This window comes from Anabrus simplex, chromosome 14, assembly GCF_040414725.1.
Source record: "Anabrus simplex isolate iqAnaSimp1 chromosome 14, ASM4041472v1, whole genome shotgun sequence".
Lineage (NCBI taxonomy): Eukaryota > Metazoa > Arthropoda > Insecta > Orthoptera > Tettigoniidae > Anabrus > Anabrus simplex.
The window spans coordinates 86,651,278-86,672,171 of record NC_090278.1 but is presented as its reverse complement, the minus strand read 5'-3'; the positions used below and the strand labels follow the sequence as shown (position 1 = coordinate 86,672,171).

The window sequence follows — 20,894 nt, the reverse complement described above, 5'->3', positions numbered from 1 at the left end:
ATTTCTAAGAAGAAGAAAGAGATAGCAGGGAGGAGTGGGAAGTGATACAAGGAGTATCTGCCGGTTTCCGAGTCAGACTCGCTACCACGGCAAAGTTTGTATTGGTTGGATAGTGTTAAGGTATGGTATTGAAGGGTCAGGGAAAAACCACATAGGCAGAAAGAAGAAAGAGCCTACATGTAAAACCTGACATCTTTTGATAGCACATGCAAGGATGTGGGCTGGAAAAAGACCAGAGGTTGTGTTAGTTAGGAACAGGTAACATGCACAAAACATAAACCAATTCCTCGCCATTCCATCGCCTGGGGATCAGTCCGTCTGGGCACTGCTGGGACTAGCGCGGTCCTTACCGGCTGCGGAGCCATGCGTCAAGTACCACTAGGGCCTGTCGCACGGCTCCACCTCCTTGGGGTACCTCGTACCCAGTCTCCGATCCCGGAGAATGAGGCCAAGCCCGCCGAAGTGGGGGCCTCCTGGAATGGGGTGGGTCATGGCGCCGGGCCTCCCTCCTCTCTGCCCGTGCCATGGCCCTGTAGACTGGGCAACTGCGGTGGGAGGCCGGGTGGCCCCCCGCGCAGTTGGCGCACACCGGCGCCTCCTTAAGTGTTGCGCAGGCCGTGTAGTGGTGATCACCACCACAGCGGTTGCACTTCACTTGGAGTCCACAGCTAACTTGACGGTGGCCCCACCTCAGACAGCGGAAACACTGCAAGAGCTGCTGAGGGGGACGTTTTACTCTTACCTGACTGCCGCTACCCGCTGAGGTCCTCTCCTGATTGGCTCCTCGGTTGACTGCTGTCCTGGGAGCAGTCTTGGGTTGCGGCTGGGCGGCCCTCTCCTGGTGGGCCGGCGTCGCCTTCTGCTTCGTGGTCCGGCGTCGTCTTCTTCTTCTTCCCGGGCGTGTCTTCTCGGCAGGGGAAGAGGCCTCGTCTTGGTGACGCTCCTCCCGGCCTGGTGACCCCAGCGTAGCAGATGGTTCCGCTGCGTCGCCGTCTTCTTCCTTCTCCTGGCTGGCGGCGGCGGCGTCGGTCGCTGCTAACGCTTGACTGCGTTCCCTGTCCTGTGGGGCGTACATCGAGGTCTGCAGCTCGATAGACGTGCTGGCGGGCTTGGCCTGGACAGCAACCTCAGAATGCCAGGGGGCGTCCTCCTCCACAGAAGTCGCACAGTCGCGACGCCAGGGGGCGTCATGCCCCACCTCCGTGGTGGCGTCGCTGGTCGCCGGCTGGGTGGCCAGGACTAGGTCGGTATTAACCGCCCTATTCCTTAGCCTCCTCGGCGTCTCCCTGGTCTCCGTCGCGGCCCTGACTGCGCCGGTGTTCATCCCTGGCACTCCGTCCCTCCCTGGTAGACGGATGACCTGGAACAGAGAAGAAAGCTCCCTCTCTGCGTCGCGCATCCGCTCCTGGTCGTGATGCCTGATGATGAGGCCTCCTGGTAGGAAGCTCTCGACGGCCATGGTTGTCGAGATGATCCTGCCTCCTCGGCGAGGGCGCCGCATTCTGTCCAGGACGAGGCCCCGTTCAGAAGTTACAGGGCGCCCCGGCCTGTAGTACACGAGCAGCGCTTCGTGCGCCGGGTCGGTGTAGCCTTCGGAGAAGAAGAAGCCGTTAGGGGGGTCACACCCGTCCCTGTAAGGCTCCGTCTCCACCTCGATCTCCGGGTCCTCCTGTGGCAGCTCCGGCTCGGGTGCCGGGGTCTCCGGCACAGGTTCCAGCGTCTGCGGCTCCGTGTTGCTCTCCGGTGTCGGTGTCATGCCGGTGAAGAGATCTCGGAGCAAGTGCCCGATCGCCACCGCCCGTTCCTGGGTCGTCATCGTATCCGCCTGGTTGTCCATCCTGGTCCTCCTGTAACAAACTCTGAAAGAGAAAGAGCGAGCACTGAGAAGTGCTCAGCTCAGACAATGCTCTTTCGAAGATGTACTAACAAGTACAGCTGCCTGACTAGTACTGGGAAAGTACAGAGCGCCTGGCAAGGAGAGAGAGAGCGAGCTGGAGGAACACGTCCTTCCACTACGGCTGTCGAGCTCGTCCTCGTGTCCTCTCCAGCCCTTGTCGGTGGTATGTATCGGTTCAAAAGTCTCCTTCCATCAGCCATATCACATGGTCCAGTAAGATTCGAGGTCTCATCCCTTCTCCCTTGTATTGCTGTGGATCCATCACGTTGCTTCGTTACGTTCATTCACATAGGCTGAACTTTCCCGCTGAAATAAAGCGTCTCGAAGCTGAGTTTGAAAAGTGGGTGTTAATAATGTATCAACTGTCTTTTCATGAGGTGGAGAGGGTAAGGTCTCTCGTAACCTCGATGACGTACTTTTCCTGGAACTGGGCTGAAATTAGCCTGCTGACTCTGGTCACCTCACAACGGCTATTGGAAAATTTACTGCAAGTTATAAATATGCGTGATGTTGAAATAGTTTACCCAATAATTTGTTCGTTCAAAATACGTTATAGCCGCGATACAAAGAAATGAAATGATGATTGAAATGGATGATAAAAACCCTATATATATATAATTTTAAAATGACCTATCAGTGATTAAATATATACATCTTATCAGTTAAATATATAGTTCTATAATTAAAAACATTCAGTGATGTCCCAAACATCACACACTGTTTCTAATCTTATATATATAAAGCCACAAGGCTGACTGACTGACATAAATGTTTACCCACTACGACATGAGCTAGAAACTTGAAATAAGTTTATAAAAGTTAAATGTTTAGCAAAACATGTGTACGATACGATCTCAGATGCACTGCACATCAAGAAATTATCATTTTCTAACTGAAATATGACATTTTGACATCAATTTTCACTGGTGTAATTATCTTTAAATAATTTGGTGCAGGTCTTTTGTGAAGAGCGTACCGCGGTGTTGTGACACACGGTAAGGGCTAGAGATGGCTGAAAAATAACACAACAGTTACTTTATCACAGTTATATGTCTGTCACTGTTACAAATGTAACGAGGACAAGAGAATAACAGGTTATCGAGTAACGACAACAGAATAACGTACTACTGAAAACAGTAACTAGGAAGTGGGAACTGTCACTTGTAGGAGCTTACAGACACAGAATGTGACCTTCAGAGTTTAGATAGTAGGGTCGCATGTCTTCCAAGTGAGAGCGCTTTTTATATGAGATTGCTTTAAGTCAAATACACTAAAGTGTATAATATACTCTATAGTGTATTTGTTTTTGTTGCTGTCATCTGGTAACTAAAGTGTGAACTCTTATGAGTGTTATGACATATGCAACTGCTCAGGGGTAATCGTTGACTCAGACATCGCGCAGTGTTACCTACATTATAATATTATTATAAGTTTCACGTCTATAATTTTCCTTCTTCTTCTTCTTTTTTATCTGTTTACCCTCCAGGGTCGGTTTTTCCCTCGGACTCAGCGAGAGATCCCACCTCAACCGCCTCAAGGGCAGTGCCCTGGAGCTTCAGTCTCTGGGTCGGGGGATACAACTAGGGGGATGACCAGTACCTCGCCTGCTATGCGGAACAGGGGCCTTGTTGGGGCGATGGGAAGATTGGAAGGGATAGACAAGGAAGAGGGGAGGAAGCGGTCGTGGCCTTAAGTTAGGTACCATCCCGGCATTTGCCTGGAGGAGAAGTGGGAAACCACGGAAAACCACTTCTAGGATGGCTGAGGTGGGAATCGAACCACTCTCTACTCAGTTGACCTCCCGAAGCTGAGTGGATCCCGTTCCAGCCTTCGTATCACTTTTCAAATTTCGTGGCAGAACCGGGAATCGAACCCGGGCCTCGGAGAGTGGCAGAATAATTATACCATAAATAAATTAGTATGCTAACACTCTATATTGATATTATAGATAACAAAACATTACTTCATTTTACTTAATCGATCCTCTTGTACCGGTTTGTGTCGAGCTTGGGCAGACACATCATGTTTTCTTATCCTCTATCCTTGATCGGGGCATTGTTAAACTCATAAAAGACGCTATGTGGTCGTCTCGTTTCATCCGTTGTCTGCCTATCGTTAACTTTATAGCAAATAGGAATGCGTGTTTTGCTGCACCTACTTTCAACAGCGTAGTGATGCGTGCGTGAGTGAATGGGACACCACAACACACACAAGCTTGAAGCCGTGACCAGCCTGTGACTAATAAAAGGTGAGTAACGTTGGACGTTATTTTTAACTGTTACTTTTCACAGTTACTTTATTGTAGCAGTTACACAAAAATAACCGTTTGTCTAGCAAGGGCAAGCATTGTTTACTGCTGTGCTGTAATAACTGCTGCTAAATACAACCTCTACGTACAAATTGCAAAACAAAGTATTTAGCCTGATTCTACAAATCTGCCCGGACCACTTCCGTACAGAGTCACATTAGGAGTTCGCGGGGCCCTTTAAACGCCTGGGCCCACCCTAACGTTACGCCCCTGATGCGAGTGAACGCAACGATTGGCGGTTCCTGAGCCTACAATTTAAAGAAGGAATGCATGAAAATATAGGTAACTAGCAGGTGCCCGCGGCTTCGCCCGCGTTTATTAATTCAACCGCATTAGATGTTTCTAAACCGTTTAATCAAATGCAAAAGAAAAACTGTATTTATTACCATACATCGTTTTCACTTTTAATATTGGTCGTTTTGTATTATTTTAATATTTCACCTCCTTTCAACCCCTTCCCGAAGGGGTGTCTTACCCCACAGTTTTCTTTCCCAAACAATAATGCCTGTTGCTCACGGTAAAATTTTCTGTCAAATTTATTGTACAATAATTTAATTTTATACCATTTATGTTGCTCACGGTCAAATTCAAGTTTTGTAAAACTTTGATAAAACTTTTCATAAAATAGGACATGTTCTATTCCGTAAAATTAATTTTACGAAACGAACCAATCAGCGAAGCTGACATCACGATGATGCTGGCGCTACGTCGTGAGACGATTGTGAAGCTCGAATGTAAACAAACACTTCTTTCTAAAATGGCAGGATCCGGGTGGACTAAGGAAGCTGTTAGCGTTTTACTGGACGAATACCAGAAATATCCTTGTTTGCATGAAATTAAAACCCCACATTACCACAACAGAAATGCAAGAAGAGAGGCAGAAAACACAATCGCCTAATTCCTATATGAATGCTGGTCTTCTAACCTCAAGTAAATTTCGACCAAGGACAGCAATCCTCTACCTTCTTCTCTTCTTTTGATCCAATCTCGAGTCCAGCACTTCCTGGCATTTCTTTTCTTCCTTTTTACCACTGTACAACATATAATTGCAGCTAAAGCAGCAAGTTTTGTTTTGTTTGTTGGAGCCATACTCTCAAAAGCAATGTAAGTTGAACAGCTGATTCTTGATTTAAAAGTGTATCGATAGATGGCAGCACATACACGTCTTAGTTCAGAAGTGAGTTCATAGATGGCCATCCTGATGCTTCCACGGATTTGATAAAATAATTTTACCGTGAAAAACACAGCTTGTTTTCACCAAATTTTTATAAAATTATTTGTACAACAAATGATACAAAACATTTTGCCGTGAGCAATAGGCATAAGTCATATGAGTATCATGTTTAGTTGAGAGCTATGCTGGAATATGCACGCGTACATCCATGATCTCGGTCATTTTAGACGTTCCTTTCACCCCTCCTGACCCCCATACCGATTGGGAATGAACGTTGGCTCAAACGGCATCCAGAGTGTCACAGTTTATCTCAGCTACCCCAAAGACTATGAACTCGTCACTAAAATCGGTCATTATTCGGATTTTTACATTTCACCCCTTCCTTTAGGAGTTGTATGTATAGCTTGTCTTTTTTCTTCTTCTGCTTCTTTTCTTCTCAAGGAAGATTGGAGAACTAGACGAGAAAACATACGCGAGGGTCTTACAATCGTCCTTCGTCCAGTTCGTCTTTCTCTACTTCTTTGCTAATTCCTTGATTTCTTCTTTTTCTCCTTAAAGAAGATTGAACAAGTAGAGAAAATATACAGTAGGGTCTTAACATTTTCCTTCCTCCTTTGTCTCTTCTCTTCTTCTTCTACTGTTTCGGTAACTTCTTCGTATTCTTCTTAAGCAAGATTGGAGAAGAAGAAGAGAAAATGTACAGGAGGGTCCTAAAATTTTGCTTCCTCCTTGTATTTGTGTCTTCTTCTTCGTTACCTTTGAGAGCTATGCTGAAACACATACACATTCACCTGAAATCTCTGTCATTTTCGACATTTTCTTTCTTCACTCCTTCTCACTCCCTGTGCCACGGGGACTGAACTTGGACTTTTCATTTTCATATACCGTTTGTAGAAGCAGAAGAAGATAAGTTACATAATAATCTTCACGTATTGCTGGTTAGGCAACCCACTGATCAGACTTGTCATGCGGTTTACTTACCTTCCCCTATTTTCTTTTTCTTCACCCTTCTCACCCCCTATCAGAACTAACCATCAGATTTTGTTCAAGCCACTTCCTAAACCTTCCCAGGAGTAATAAGAACAATCTGTGAAATTTTCTGCCAGATCGCTCCAGTAGTTTTTGATTCCATTCATACTGGTTCCGCCCGGGATCGAACCGGGGACTTTCTGCGTGTAAAGCAGATGTAATAACCGCTACACTACGGAACCGCACGGTTAGCAGGGGACAGAAGAGTACAGTAACAGTAACTAGGTAAATTCGGTTAATGATGATGTGTGCTCCGAACAGACTTTTGAATGGGAAGTTTCATTTTTGCCTTCAACAATGTGATAATTGCGAGTTCCTCTTTTTTATGTGTGGTAGAGTCCATATGTGGTGTGGTGTAGTTGTTAGTGGGATTAGCTGCCACCCGCAGAGGCCCGGGTTCGATTTCCGGCTGTGCCGCGAAATTTGAAAAGTGGTACGAGTGCTGGAACGGGGTCCACTCAGCCTTGGGAGGTCAACTGAGTGGAGGAAGTTCGATCCCCTCCTCAGCCATCCTCGAAGTGGTTTTTCGTGGTTTCCCACTTCTCCTCCAAGCGAATGCAGGGATGGTACCTAACTTAAGGCCACGGCCGCATCCTTCCCTCTTCCTTTTCTAGTCCTTCCAATCTCTCCAACTCCCGACAAAGGCCCCTGTTCAGCATAGCAGATGAAGCCACGTGAGCGAGGTACTGATCATTATCCCCAGTTGTATCTCCCGACCCAAAATTCTCACGCTCCAGGACACTGCCCTTGAGTTGGGATCCCTCGTTGTGTCCGAGGGAAAAAATAACTCTGGAGAGTAAGCGGATTAAGAAAGAGATGAATAATAATAATAATAATAATAATAATAATAATAATAATAATAATAATAATAATAATAATAATAATAATAATAATCCATTTTAACACATATTATTTTTCTTCATCAGCCATTAGTCCAATCAATCAATCAATCAATCAATCAATCAATCAATCAATCAATCAATCAATCAATCAATCAATCAATCAGCAGTGATCTGCATTTAGGACAGTCGCCCAGGTGGCAAAATGGTCGGTGGTCTACCGTGGGTCTCCCAAACACCGCACATGAACGAGCTCTGTTGACGAACCTATTTATTTATGTTCTGGAAAAGGAATTTAAGAAAACGCGGATCGAATCCAAGGAACGTTCAAGGGCGATTAATTTTATAAGATCTCGACAATAGTTCCTCATTTCGACAGCCTCAAGCAAAGGTAGAGAATATGATTTGCAGTTTATCTTCTGGAGAAGTCAGATGTCTTAAACCGAATCCCAGAAATTCTTATTAATCTGTTTACGCTCCAGGGTCGGGTTTTACCTCAGAGTCAGCGAGGGATCCCACCTCTATCGCCTCAGGGGCAGTGTCCTGGAGCTTCGGACTCTGGGCCGGGATACAACTGGGGTGGATGACCAGTACCTCGCCAAGGCGGCCTCACCTGCTATGCTGAACAGGGGCCTGGGTGGCGGATGGGAAGATAGGAAGAGATAGACAAGGAAGAGGCAAGGAAGCAGCCGTGGTCTTAAGTTAGGCACCATCCCGGCATTCGCCGGGAGGAGAAGTGGAAAACCACGGAAAAACACTTCCATGAGGGAATCGAACCAACCTCCCGAGGCTGAGTGAACCCCGTTCCAGCTCTCGTACCACTTTCCAAATTTTCGTTTTAGAGCCTAGAATCGAACCCGTGTCTCTGCGGGTGGCAGCTAATCCCACTAACCACTACACCGCATATTTTTTATCTAAAGTTTAATACTTATTTGCCATCACTGACCTGTGGTGAAGAAATGTTTTCTCTTGTAATGGTGACAAATACCTCAAACGCGAACAGGCTGTCGGGTTAAATGTTTGACGAAAGCGTACCATTTGAAGCTAATTTCAATTCTAAGAAGTGCACATACAAAATGCTATCCAATGATTGTGAGGAATTATCTGATGACCATTCATTATTCTACATCTCTGGATATCAATCTGTTTACTTACGTAACTTACGTATCAGACTGCGGTTACGTATTACGAAATTACTTTGTGCTCGTAATCGAACTTGTTGAAATACGCCTGGGTGAGGTACTGGTCGTCCCTTCCAGTTGTATCACCCAGACCCAAAGTCTCACGCTCCAGGACACTGCCCTTGAGTTGGGATCCCTCGTTGAGTCCGAGGGAAAAAGCAACCCTGAAGAGTAAACGGATTAAGAAAAAAAGAAGCCATGCAATCGTAGAACCATTTTCCCCCGACTTTGCCATCAACAGTAACTGTAACGATGTAACAACTTATTTAGTTTCTTAACCCGGATCAACTGATTGGAAGGCACCTATGCTCACCATTACACCACCATCACACGCTGCGTCTTAACGTGTCCTTTATAAGTCAAACAATTTCACACGTTACTGGTGTCGGGCCACCCCTTTGAGCTATACACTAATTAACCCAGGGCCTCTTCCTTCCAACTCCTAGGCTCCTCTCCTCCCATCGTCGCCATAAGACCTATCTGTATCGGCGCGACGTAAAGCAATTTGCAAGAATAAAATAATAAAGCACTTGTTCAACCTTGGAAGCAAGAATTATATCCGTAATCGTTTGATTTTGCTCTGAATCGATCCTGGCATCTCCTGAGTATCAATTAGACGTAATAACAGCCTTTACGCTATGCAACAACGTTCAAAGAGCGCAGAAGTACAATATTATGCTATATAATGTTCAAATTTGCAATACCTGGCTCCACCCGGGATCGAACCGGGGACCTTCTGCGTGTAAAGCAGACGTGATAACCACCACACCACAGAACCACGTACAATTATACCAACAGTAGAATATCATAGCGGTAATTAAGTGAATTCTCTAATGCAGTGTTCTAAACTGAACGAAGGTAATGCTGTTATAGAGGAAAAGCCCCTAGGCTTAGTTTGTTAACTTTGTTATCCCGGTTCCAACGTTTGACAAAACAATCAATGACCAGATGTGATAATTTTAAAGCACATACTCTCAAGCATAAACATTTGTTTTTTCCTCGACTTCACCAGTAAGTCATTGTGTTCACACTGTAGCCAATACAAACATCAGTTCCCCCGTTATCTTATCCTGCCAACACTACTCAGTTCATGTTTTAAGTCCACGTCAACCAGAGTTGCGCGTAATTTGTATTCGATTGCGCATAAAACTAGTTTGTATGAAATTACAAAATAATTATACACTGCTGTTATGTACAATTACAAATTACTTCTAAAATACATAAACGAACGTCCCATCTTGTACATCATCTTTCCACTCTCACTGTATGTTACTGACGAGTTATAAGGGGCAGGATATGCTCTCTTTGTGCAGCCTGTGCAAGCATTCTGCGATGGCGGTGTAATGGTAAGCCTAGTCGCCTTCCAAGTAGTTGATCCGGGTTCGATTGCCGGCCATCGCATGAATCTTATAAATTGAATCACATGTTATATGTTTACAAATGATGTTGATGCCAGACTTGTTAAAATGTAACCGATTCCTGATTACACAATTCTAAGATGTAACATAAATATTGCTACAAAATTCAATTACTGTTCAGCATAGCAGGTGAGGCCGCCTGGTCGAGGTACTGGTCCTTCTCCCCAGTTGTACACCCCGACCCAATGTTTCACGCTCCACGACGCTGCCCTTGAGGTGGTAGAGGTGGGATCCCTCGCTGAGTCCGAGGGCAAAACCCACACTGGAGGCTAAGCAGATTAAGAAAGGAAGAAAGAAAGAAAGAAAGAAAGAAAGAAAGAAAGAAATATGTCTTATGGCTAAGACTGTCTGGATCCATGGCTAAGTGGTCACCGGGGTCCCGGGTCTTGATTTTCGGCAGGGTCGGGAATTTTAACTGTAATTGGTTAATTCCGCTGGCATGGGGGCTGAGTGTATGTATCGTCTTCATCATCATTCCACCCTCATCCCGACGCGCAGGTCGCCTACGGGCGTCGAATCAGCAGAACTAGAACTGGCGAGCAGAGCTTGTCCTCGGACATTCCCGGCACTAAAAGCCGTACGTAATTTCATTTCATTACTATCATAACACAGTGTGACGGAAGTTCAGGCTGTGATGTATGGTATGGATGGTTGGGCGGACAGTGTTACCTAGCAACCGTACAGGCAGTGATGTAAGGTATGGATGGTTGGGCGGACAGTGTTACCTAGCAACCGTACAGGCTGTGATGTAAGGTATGGATGGTTGGGCGGACAGTGTTACCTAGCAGCCGTACAGGCTGTGATGTAAGGTATGGATGGTTGGGCGGACAGTGTTACCTAGCAGCCGTACAGGCTGTGATGTAAGGTATGGATGGTTGGGCGGACAGTGTTACCTAGCAACCGTACAGGCTGTGATGTAAGGTATGGATGGTTGGGCGGACAGTGTTACCTAGCAACCGTACAGGCTGTGATGTAAGGTATGGATGATTGGGCGGACAGTGTTACCTAGCAGCCGTACAGGCAGTGATGTAAGGTATGGATGGTTGGGCGGACAGTGTTACCTAGCAACCGTACAGGCAGTGATGTAAGGTATGGATGGTTGGGCGGACAGTGTTACCTAGCAACCGTACAGGCTGTGATGTAAGGTATGGATGGTTGGGCGGACAGTGTTACCTAGCAACCGTACAGGCTGTGATGTAAGGTATGGATGGTTGGGCGGACAGTGTTACCTAGCAACCGTACAGGCTGTGATGTAAGGTATGGATGGTTGGGCGGACAGTGTTACCTAGCAACCGTACAGGCTGTGATGTAAGGTATGGATGGTTGGGCGGACAGTGTTACCTAGCAACCGTACAGGCTGTGATGTAAGGTATGGATGGTTGGGCGGACAGTGTTACCTAGCAACCGTACAGGCTGTGATGTAAGGTATGGATGGTTGGGCGGACAGTATTACCTAGCAACCATGCAGGCTGGTTCTGTATTTCTTTCTTAGTCCGTTTACCCTCTAGGGTTGGTTTCTCCGTCGGACTTCTACCACCTCAAGGACAGTGTCCTGGAGCTTGAGACTTTTGGGTCGGGTGATACAACTGGAGAGGAGGACAAGAACCTCGCCCAGGCGGCCTCACATGCTATGCTGAACAGGGGACTTACTGGGGTATGGGAAAATTGGAAGGGTAGACAAGGAAGAGGGAAGGAAGCGGCCGTGGCTTTAAGTACTATTCCGGCATTTGCCTGGATGAGAAGTGGGAAACCATAAAAAACCACTTCCAGAATGTTTGAGGTGAGAATCTAGCCGCGCCCCCGCCTCTATTCAGTTGACCTCCCAATGTTCAATGGACGCCGTTTCAGTCCTCCACCGCGGGCCTCTGGCACACTAACCACTACTCCACAGAGGCGGACATATTATACGCTACCGAAATTAATAAATTAAATTATAATCGTATCAGATTACGGTTCAAGTTTACTGTAAATGTTCTTCTTCTTTGTTATCTGTTTACCCTCCAGGGTTTGTTCTTCTCTCGGACTCAACGAGGGATCCCACCTCTACCTCCTCAAGGCCAGTGTTCTGGAGCTTCAGACTCTGGGTCGGGGGACACAACTGAGAAGGATGACCAGTACATCACCCAGGTGGCCTCACGTGTTATGCTGAACAGGGACCTTGCGCGGGGATGGGAAGATTGGAAGGGACAGACAAGGAAGAGGGAAGGAAGCGGCCGTGGCCTTAAGTTAGAAACCATCCCGGCATTTGCCTGGAGAAATGGGAAACCACGGAATACCACTTCGAGGATGGCTGAGGTGGGAATCAAACCCACCTCTACTCAGTTGACCTCCCAAGGCTGAGTGGACACCGTTCCAGCCCTCGTACCACTTTTCAAATTTCGTGGCAGAGCCGGGGATCGAACCCGGGCCTTCGGGGGTGGCGCGGACTACAGGCCGCTCCAAGAAGCAATAATCGGGATCACCACAGGGCTGGCCCTTGTGTCAGGCTGATCATTTTCATATCCGACCTCCCTTCGTCAACTCGACAGTATTTTGTCCAAGAGCCAGTGGGTTTCACGAGCTGCCAACTGAGTACAGCTATGAGACCAGGGGAAGCCTGCTAGGTCAGGAGTTGCTTATGTGACACGGTTCCGCGCAGAGGGCGATGGTGTGTAATGGTAAACATAGTTGCCCTTCAAGCCGGGTTCAATTCCCGGCCATCGCATGATTTCATTTAGAAACTGAACAGTTCGAGATAGGCCCACTGTTATACTTTATGTTGAAACCGACTTATAGTATGAAAAAAGTGTTAATTTGTCCGGTTCTGTGGTGTAGTTGTTAGCGTGATTAGCTTCCAATTCTCCTGTTCAACAAAGCAGGTGAGGCTGCCTGGGCGAGGTACTCGTCCTTCTGCCCAGTTGTATCTCCCCGACCCAAAGTCTCACTTTCCAGGACACTGCCCCTGAGGCGGTAGAGGTGGGATCTATCGCAGAGTCCGCGGAAGAAACTATACCTGAACGGTAAACCGACTAAATAAAATTGTTTTTCCGTATACCGCATTATTCCTTGTTCAATTTTTGTAACATACACACTACACGCAAAGAAAATTAATGTTGGTTACACTTGGTATTCACCGTTATAGTAACCACATCAAAGAATCAGTGCAATAGTATACCTCTAATTTTTGTAAGATATAAACAGGCTTAAAATATAAAACTACTGGTTCCGCCCGGGATCGAACCGGGGACCTTCTGCGTGTAAAGCAGACGTGATAACCGCTACACCACGGAACCACGGCCGACTGTGCGAGCAGTAATTCACTGTGCCGACGCAGTCGAGTGTCCTTAACGGAGCGAAGACAATTATGTAATTACGTTCCCTCGCGAATATATCCGTTCAATCAATCAGCACTGGTCTGCACTTATAATAATAATAATAATAATAATAATAATAATAATAATAATAATACCGCCTCAAGGGCGTGAGACATTGGGTCGGGGGATACAACTAGGGAGAATGACCAGTACCTCGCCCAGGCGGCCTCATCTGCTGTGCTGAACAGGAGCCTTGCGGGGGATGGGAAGATTGGAAGGGATAGACAAGGAAGAGGGAAGGAAGGGCGGCCGTGGCCTTAAGTTATGTACCATCCCGGCATTTGCCTGGAGAAGTGGGAAATAGCGGAAAACCACTTTCAGGATGGCTGAGGTGGGAATCGAACCCACCTCTACTCAGTTGACCTCCCGAGGCAGAGTGGACCTCGTTCCAGCCCTCGTAGCACTTTTCAAATTTCGTGGCAGAGGCGGGAATCGAACCCGGACCTCCGGGGGTGGCAGCTAATCACACTAACCACTACACCACAGAGGCGGACTAGAAATTTCGTATGTGGCTAATATGCCGTTAATCACGAACACAATAATCATGGTCCCAAGAACACACACACTCGCAAACATTGATTTTATACGCGCATTGCAGCCATTATATACTTTCTTTCTTAATCTGTTTACCCACCAGGGTTGGTTTTTCCCTCTGACTCAACGAGGGATCTCAACTATACGTTCTCATGGGCAGTGTCCTGCAGCGTCAAACATCGGGTCGGGGGATACAACTGCGGAACACGACCAGTACCTCGCCCAGGCGGCCTCACCGCTATGCTGAACAGGGGCGTTGAGGGGGATGGGAAGATTGGAGGGGATAGACAAGGAAGAGGGAAGGAAGCGGCCGTGGCCTTAAGTTAGGTACCATCCCGTCATTTGCCTGGAGGTGAAATGGGAAACCTCCGGAGGCTGACTGGAGCCCGTTCCAGCCCACGAACCTTAGGTACCACAAGATATTCAGAATGACAGTAACCACACCACAGACTCACGTTGGAAGTTCGTTGTAGTACAATAGCACGCCTCTAATTTCTGTAATAAGTAAATGTACTGAAAAGTAATCCTACTGGCTCCGCCCGGGATCGAACCGGGGACCTTCTGCGTGTAAAGCAGACGTGATATCCACTACACCACGGAACCGCAGTTTGTTGTACGAGCAGAATTGTGATACTGCTAATTAACTGCTGACGCAGTTCAGTAATGCATGCTCTTGAGGGATCTGAGATAACGACGGTAAAAATTTCGCATGCGGTGAACATGCCGGGGCTATGCTTATTAATCAACTAGCTGATGTACCCGTGCTTCGCTACGGAATTCCAGTGTACACGTTGTGAGCAAGATTGTATTAAATTGCATAGCTCTACCCTAGAAACGCGACGGGGAAATCACCAAACATCTTTTCTCATACGAAGACTGAGTTAGGGAATTTTCACTGTAATGGTAGACACTCACTCTCCATCTGCCTTTTTACATCCTCAGAAAGACTGTATTCGTGGTTTTCCGAATTGAAATGAACATATATTACAATGACGTCAGTAGGAATGGCGCGATTAAAAGCAATGCTTTCATATGAAATACTCGATCGAATGAAACACCACACATTTTCTCACTTCTGACGAACAGTACTACGCTGCCGATCTAACAGTCCAAAGTTCCAGAGCTGTAATGACCAAGCCGCAGACAGCCGTGATTCGTAAACACACTTCGTCTTTTTTTCGGCGGGGAGAGGGTCGAATAGTGGAGACTCCCAGGTCAAAAAGCATGCCCTTTTACTAATCTGTTTCCTAGGAGTACCCGATGAGTCGGAAAATATCAGCTCACTACACTGGCGGCGGAAAAATCTATCTAACTTGGAGGAAAATTTTCCCTCCAAGCCAGAGGAGAAACCCCCTCTTCGCTGATAATTTGGAATAATATTAATGTAGAACTTAATAAAAGTGAAGAGGAAGAAGCTTTTCTTAAGAAACGGCTCTTTTCAGGGTTGAATTTCGAGTTATTTAGTGAATTGTGGTGCTATAATTTGTAATAGGCCTAATTTTTTATTCTAGACCAGGCCATACTACTACTAAGTCAGCCTCTGCCTTTAGTACGCACACTGCTCATTTGAAACAGCGCGTCAAAGTAGGGATCGAATAACTGGAATACTATGAAGAAGAAGAAGTGTTTTACGTACCAGCTGTATCAGAAAATGTATGAACCACAAGAAAGTTTTCTAATTCCCCGGCTATTTACCGCCAATATTCAGTCGGTACGCAGCAGTAATACCATCTATCGGAGTTGGGAGGCAGCAACTACCATTTCACTCAGCGTGAATAAAATTATTTATAGCCTAGATTGTAGCAACTTATTTTCCGACCCCGCTTACCAATTTTTATTATGATAAGACCACTAATAACATAAATAGTTGAACATTACATTTTAGGCCTTCCCCTAAACTACCATTTCTATCAGCGTGATTAAAATTATTTATAGCTTAGATTGTAGCGACTTATTCTCCGACTTTGCATACCGATTTTCATTAAATTATCTTTAGCCGTTTTCTAGTGATGCGTGTACAGACAGACAGACAGACAGACAGACAGACAGACAGACAGACAGACAGACAGACAGACAGACAGACAGACAGAAATTACGGAAAAGTAAAAAGTACATTTCCTTGTTACTGTGGACATGATCGATACAGAAATACCTTTCTTTTCAAATTCTGAGCAATGTACAGACAAAACTCTTATTTTACAGATATATAGATTAATCATACAACAATCATTGACCAAATAGCACACACACTCGTAAACATTGTTTTCCCAGTAAAACATCGCGCGTACCCTGCAGCCATTACCATACTCAATTTTCTTCTTCTCTTCTTCTTCTCAAAGATCTGCTTGCCCTCCAGGGTTCGTTTCTCGCTCGACTCAGCTAGGGATCCTGTCTCAAGCGCAGTGTCCTGGAGCGTGAGACATTGGGTCTGGGATACAACTGGGGAGGAGGATCAGTACTTCGCCCAGGTTTCCTCACCGCTATGCTGAACAGGAGCCCTGTGGGAGGGATGGGAAGGGTTCAAAGGATAGGGAAGGAAATGGCCTTGGCCTTAAATTAGGTACCATCTCAGCATTTGCCTGGGGGAGAAGCCGGAAACCACGGAAAACCACTTCAAGGATGGTTGAGGTGCGAATCGAGCCCCCTCTACCCAGTTGACCTCCCGCTCCAGCCCTCGTGCGACTTTTCAAACTTCGTCATAGAGCCGGGAATCGGAAGCTAATCAAGCTAACCACTACACCACAGAATCGGACAAATTAACACTTTTTTCATACTATATGACGGTATCAACATAAAGTATAACAGTGGGCCTATCTCGAACTGTTCAGTTTCTAAATGTAATCATGGAATGGCCGTGAATCGAACCCGGGTCAACTGCTTGGAAGGCAACTATGCTTACCATTACACACCATCGCCCTCTGCGCGGAACCGTGTGACATAAGCAACTCCTGACCTAGCAGGCTGCCCCTGGTCTCATAGCTGTACTCACAAGCTAAGGCGAATGCCGGGACATTTCCTAGTATAGGCCATGGCCGCCAACCCCCTCACCTTCTCCGAGTATCTCCTTCACCGTAATAAATCTCCCGGCCTGAGAGACGGGGTTGCCGTCTAAGAGGCCCGCCTCCCCCTTCAGGGGAGGAATGAAAAGGTTTCAACAGTAGTTACGGCCGACCTACTCTATTTGCGGTCCGCGAATCCCACAAGACTGGCCCTTGGACAAAATACCGGAAGAACAAGAGATGACCAAGGGAGATCAGACAAAAAAAAGATGAAAGTGAGGATCCTGAGATAAGTGGTGGCCCCTTTCTGCGCGTGCTTGAGAGGACTGGTGAGTCAGACGACTGAGAAGCTTTGATTGTATTGTTCTCTTCGTCTGGTTTGCCCGTGCGTTTCTGGGAGGTGCAGCGGGAATGTTTCGTCTGTGGCTGTATTGCGAATATTCCGGAGCTCATCGCCCAAGTTATAATTATTTTTTTTTTGCTAGTTGCTTTATGTCGCACCAACAGAGATAAGTCTTATGGCGGCGATGGGATAGGAAAGGGCTAGGAGTGGGAAGGAAGCGGCCGTGGCCTTAATTAAGGTACAGCCCCAGCATTTGCCTGGTGTGAAAATGGGAAACCACGGAAAACCATTTTCAGGGCTGCCGACAGTGGGGTTCGTACTGGCCGCACTTAAGCGACTGCAGCTATCGAGCTCGGTAGTTATAATCAATCAATCAATCAATCAATCAATGATCTACACTTAAGTGCTGTCACCCAGGTGACAGATGCCCAATCAGTTATTTACCTAGCTTTTTCTTAACATTTTCAGGGAAATTTATCGAACATTTCCCTGAATAATTTATTCCAATTCCTTACTCGTTGTCCTATAAATGAGTATTGCCCCAATTCGTCCTTTTGAATTCCTTTTTACCAGGCGAGTTGGCCGTGCGCTTCCTTCCAACTCCTAGGCCTTTCCTATCCCATCGTCGCCATAAGACCTATCTGTGTCGGTGCGACGTAAAGCCCCTAGCAAAAAAAAATCCTTTTTATCTTCATCCCTACATTTAAAAGCTCCAGTCAAGCTTATTCGTGTACTAATGTAATTCCACGCGATCTCGCCACCGACAGCTCGAAACATCTCACTTAATCGAACAGCTCGTCTCCTTACTTCCAAGTCTTCCCAGCCCAAATTTTGGAACATTTTCTTAACTAGTCCTTTGTCGGAAATCACCCAGAACAATTCGTGCTGCTTTCCTTCCCCCCTTCCCCCCAGTTCTAGTATCAATTAATTCTAGTAAGGTCCCCATACAGTGGAACCATTAGGTATTCTAATTGGGGTCTTACCAGAGACTTATATAACCTCTCCTTTACATCCTTACTAAAACCCCTAAGTACCCTCATGACCACGTGAAGAATCTGTATCTTCTCTTAACAACCTCTTTAATATTATTGCCCCCAGTGAAGATAATTCCTTATATTAACACCTAGGTACTTACACTGTTCTCCATGAGGCACTTTCACTCCATCAACACAATAATTAAAATTGAGAGGACTTTTCCACTTGGTGAAACATCCATCTCACTGCATTGTTTCAGTATCCTCTGCAGTCGCTCAGAATCCTGCAACTCATTTGCTACTCTATACAGTGTAATATCATTCGCAAATAGCCTTATCTGTGATTCCAGCGATATCCCGAGCGTTTCATTTTCAATTGCTGGAGTTCGTTGCTTCTATTCTATCCTCTTTGGTTCGTTGCCTGGACTAAGGACGGTTGTGATAGCGTTTGCTGCCGGCAGTGCTCCACCTGTTCAGTGTCAGAGTATCGTAGCGTACGTAACGGAATACTGTAGAGACTGCCGCACAGTGGTCTTAACACCGATTCTAGCCGGCAAAAAGTCGATAAAATCATAGCCAAGAAATCGCTGAAAAAAAGTTTGGGAACTCATTCTAGACAGCCCAGGTACCCTATATCTACCCTACATAATGTGCCTGGAGTGTGTAAGTGGTGGGAAATGAAGCACAAACATGGCAATTTTAAAAATTTGGAAAAAATGAAGCATTTATATCTTATTGGGACGAACCAGGATAATGAAGAACCCCTTCTTGGGGGGTATTTGTTGAGTAAACTCACAATGATAAGTCGTTCTGCACGCGCTAAAAAAACCATATCAACCAGTTAACTTCTCCATATTTTTCGCTTCACTGTACTTCGATTTTAAGGCGTTTTCAGGGCCAGAAACCGAAGTTATAGGTAGTTATGTGGTACTGATTGATTTAATCGATATTATACACTATACTAAAGATTTTCCACCAAAAATCAACTGCCACTTCTTGCAACTTTTTGTTGCTGGCGGTATTTACTTATAAGCAACTCGGAAAAATTTCACCGCACTACTTTTATCAGTGTCATTCCCCCCAACCACCCTCTACCCGCAACAAAACACCTACTGTCTGCGACTCATGGCCTACCGCTCTCTGAGCCTTTCTATACTATGGATCTGACTGTATTTATTTACATAGAAATTTGTTGTTCAAAGGTAGTTTACGAAACACCACGGATGAACAAAAGCAGAATGTCAAAGATCAAAAATCCACTGTTCACAAGACTTAGTGGAAAGAGCTGGGCCTGATAGCTGACAGGGTTGTTCAAGGGACTGGGAACTCGAACACCGGTGACATCTCAAGAAGGTTCTTTCGCAATCCGGAAAAGGCAGCGGAAGCAAACGGAGTCAGCGAAGAATTAATCATCAAATTTGCTGTTATATTACAGGTACAACAAACGTGTCCTCATATAATTGGTATCCTATGCCTTCGACCGTCCACAAAGTCTGAATTCATGGTGCTCAGACGATCAGATACGCCCTACTGTCAATCGGAAAGCTGTCCGATGAGGCCCAAGAATCCCGAAACAAGGATTACAGGTTCTTCTGAGAACACCAAAGCCGGAAGACCTCCAGAAAGGACACAACAACTGATCATAATACACAATCTCCTGTTTTCGTCGGACCCAGTAGTTACAAGGCACCACATCAAAGCCGAAATTCACTGGAATGAGCTGCCCCCTGAAGTAGGCCTACACGCTTTGCTCGTGTTCGATAAGGGCACAGATGAAGAGGGGGCTTCGGATGAAGAGACTTCCAAAGAACAAGAAGAGGACGTTGAAATGTCAAATACAGATGGTGAACGCAAGACATGACTCGTAAGTAGTCTTACTAATAAGTTACATGGCGATAAATAAATCAAAATATTTCAAATATACCGTAATCTATTCTTATTCCTTTTCAGGTCACCTTCCTCGCCAAACTAGTCTAATTTTACAATCGTTGATATGTTTTACATCATGGATTTAGATGACCGATTCTTATGAAAATAAAATCATGATATTTGTCAAGGATTCCATACGTTTTTCTTTCTAAACCCTGTTCATAATTTCATTAAAGAGTTAACGGGAGCGTAGCGCGCCATTTGCCATGAATCCATTCACTAAATGTTGCCCGGCTACCTTAAGTTTTGCGAGTTAGCGGACGCGTAGTGCATCCGCTACTTCATTTATCGAAAATCTGTTAAAGGATTCGTAATCAGCGACCTCAACCCCCCGCCCCCCCGAGTATGAATTTTCGTCGGCTTTTGTGAACCCGGAAAGATGATGCGATTTATTGCCGGCTAGAATCGGTGTTTAGACTACTGTGTGCCGTGGAGTACGTGTGCGGAACAGTGATGTGATCAGAACTGGAGTAGTGTTAGCTAGCTCACAGCATTATTGACTGTATGAATTACTGGACCGTCTCTGGAGTCGAACCAACGAACAGTTATCGTGGGTTGCGTGGCCAGTCGCCCTGTGTTCAAATCTAGCTCTCTGCGCGCAGCTGTTCTGTAGAGTGACTGGACTTCTAGAAGTGAAAGTAAGGCTAGGCTGTCTGTTAGGATTGTAACCGTCTCAGGCAATACCAACGAGCCTGACTACCTGCTGTGAAGAGGACAAAAACTTGTAAATAGCAATTAGTGAGTGAGGTCATTCATGATTCAACGGAATTGTGTCTGTCTGTATGTGTGCTTATTGGATCATCCTCAAACAAATTATAGTAATAAAACAGGTCCGCCTCTGTGGTGTAGTGGTTAGTGTGATTAGCTGCCACCACTGGAAGTCCGGGTTCGATTCCTGGCTCTGTCACGAAAGGTG

General features: G+C 45.9%; 4 non-coding genes across 4 annotated transcripts; all 4 read right to left on the bottom strand.

Annotated features, from left to right (window-relative positions):
- Positions 1 to 6,517: 6,517 nt before the first annotated feature.
- TRNAV-UAC (transfer RNA valine (anticodon UAC)) lies at positions 6,518 to 6,590 on the bottom strand. Its single transcript has one exon. It is a non-coding gene; the product is annotated as a tRNA-Val (tRNA).
- Positions 6,591 to 9,133: 2,543 nt separating this feature from the next.
- TRNAV-UAC (transfer RNA valine (anticodon UAC)) lies at positions 9,134 to 9,206 on the bottom strand. Its single transcript has one exon. It is a non-coding gene; the product is annotated as a tRNA-Val (tRNA).
- Positions 9,207 to 13,045: 3,839 nt separating this feature from the next.
- Positions 13,046 to 13,118, bottom strand: TRNAV-UAC (transfer RNA valine (anticodon UAC)). The gene has a single exon. It is a non-coding gene; the product is annotated as a tRNA-Val (tRNA).
- A 1,145-nt stretch (positions 13,119 to 14,263) lies between these two features.
- On the bottom strand, positions 14,264 to 14,336 carry TRNAV-UAC (transfer RNA valine (anticodon UAC)). Its single transcript has one exon. It is a non-coding gene; the product is annotated as a tRNA-Val (tRNA).
- Between the last annotated feature and the right edge of the window lie 6,558 nt (positions 14,337 to 20,894).